This window comes from Argentina anserina, chromosome 3, assembly GCF_933775445.1.
Source record: "Argentina anserina chromosome 3, drPotAnse1.1, whole genome shotgun sequence".
Classification (NCBI taxonomy): domain Eukaryota; kingdom Viridiplantae; phylum Streptophyta; class Magnoliopsida; order Rosales; family Rosaceae; genus Argentina; species Argentina anserina.
The window spans coordinates 25,370,005-25,372,116 of record NC_065874.1 but is presented as its reverse complement, the minus strand read 5'-3'; the positions used below and the strand labels follow the sequence as shown (position 1 = coordinate 25,372,116).

At 36.4% G+C, this 2,112-nt stretch overlaps 1 long non-coding RNA gene across 1 annotated transcript; it reads left to right on the top strand.

Annotated features, from left to right (window-relative positions):
• Positions 1 to 342: 342 nt before the first annotated feature.
• On the top strand, positions 343 to 1,534 carry LOC126788863 (uncharacterized). The gene is made up of 2 exons (XR_007671442.1): positions 343 to 931; positions 1,375 to 1,534. It is a non-coding gene; the product is annotated as an uncharacterized LOC126788863 (long non-coding RNA).
• The last annotated feature ends 578 nt before the right edge of the window (positions 1,535 to 2,112 follow it).

The following is a 2,112-nucleotide window of genomic DNA, read 5'->3' as shown; positions in this document are numbered from 1 at the left end:
GAAGACAGCTTTTCTGGTGCTGAATAGAACAGTAGTTGTTTGCGGGTGTAGTATCATCAAGATTCACACATGCAATTGATGCAACTCAAACTCCCTCTGTCCGCAGGAGTTGTTTGATAGTACTGATGAGAATCTTGATGATGCTGCATCGGCAATAAACTACTATATATACAGAAGAGGGTTTGGAGATATTTAGAGAAAATATGTGAGCTTTCTGCCCTTCTATCTATAGCAATTGCTTCTTGATGCAATTATATGTTCTATGCGACTATATATTAATTAAGATAAAGATAGGATCTAACTGTTGAACTGCGAAATTAGCTTTGCTGCTTAACACCTGTACTTTTTGCAGATCTGCGATTGTACTTGTGAGAGAAATTAATTAAAATATCTTTTGATTACAAGCTAGGGTATGTGTGTCTAGTCTAATCCAAACTAAAGAGTTTTGATCGATAATTCTGCAGATGAAGGATTCAAAGCATGATTTAAATTGGTGCGTATCTTCAGATGATTAATCTGCTCTTCCTCTATTTTGAGTCGTCAGTTCCCATTTAGATCCAGACTCTGCAGAGTTCCTATTGAACTTCCATTAATATGTTTTGATTACCAAGAATGTATCTTGATCTACAAGAGTTGCTAATCAGAAGCTGAGATAAACAGGTTATGATTCTCTCAATTGCTGTCTCTTTTTTTCTTGCTTCTTCTCTTTCTGGGAGGGACAAAGGCATTTTGATTCAAAATTAATATTATTAATCAACTTTGTTTTGCATAGTGGTTTCTGCTGTGGAATTAGTAGATCTTGAAAATTGGAACTGACCAGTTTGGAACTGGCTGGATCATCGATATGCAAATCATGGTGGGAAGGAACTTGTCACATTGGCACTGCCATTCTTGTCTTTGCCTTTACACTTGTAAGCTGTGGACCAACTATGTGAGTCATCGTCTTCTGACTTCAATGTTACATGCAATGTACATTAATTAAATCCTTCTTCTACAGACATAATGTCCAGTGCCAACTATTTTTCACCTCTCCATTAATTAGTAGTATCATAAAGTTCTTGAAGGTTATTGATCATGGCAGTGATTTGTAATGCAGTCATCATTTCATCATGATATCTGTTTGCTTAGATCATTATCCGTGGCGTAATTATTTGACATATTTTTTTAGATAGCAGTCATTATAGATATCAACCACATCGTGATCATTCTTACTCGATCTCCCATATTCACTGCTAAACTGATCGCGTACGTTAATCCAACTGTTCAGAAAGTTGGTCTGGGGTTTATATTATTCAAAATGATGATAGTAATTTCTCTATATGCTTGTTTATTTTAGCAGTGTGATTTGATTATCAAACTTTGCATTGTTTACAGAAGTTTCCTATCAGCTTGAGGGAGATAATAATGCAGATATCATGACTTGAGCATCCGTATGAAAATTTTGTTCATGACTTAGTTTCTTGTTTTCATTTGACATATAGAATTCGAAGTGTACTTGTTTTTCAGCTTGTATGTAATTACACTCCAGATTAAAGGTTCAGTTGAAAAGCCTCCTCATGTTCCGATATCAGATGGTGCAAAGGGTTGTTTGCCTCCTGATTGGATATCAATCATATTATACCTCGCAAATATATACATACGTATATCATGATGCAAAACTCCACTCAAAACAAGCTAGCTAGTACGTACCCTAGAATTTGCGAGGTATAATATGATTGATTTAATTTACCCTATATGAGGCAATATTACAGTTATTACTTATACAAGATAGTAGATTTATGCCAAATTAATTAAATCCACAAAGTGCAGGCGAACCCTACCAACTAGTATAACATTACACCGGGATAGTTGGTCATTAATATATATTATCTGTACAACATGATACGGACCCGGATCCTCTCCTAATAAACCTCTCCTAATATTGCCTAATAAACGATCTCGACTGTTCAATTTTAATAACTGGTCAAGATCGTCTCCTACCTTATCTCCGCATCTATACTCTTTTTTGGGCCGAATTCTCGTACTCATATGTCCCTTCCGTCTCCGAGACGATTCCAATCGGCTGCCGGCTGCCTTGGCTTGCCTCGCCAAGGAAAAATCTCTCTGGTGCCT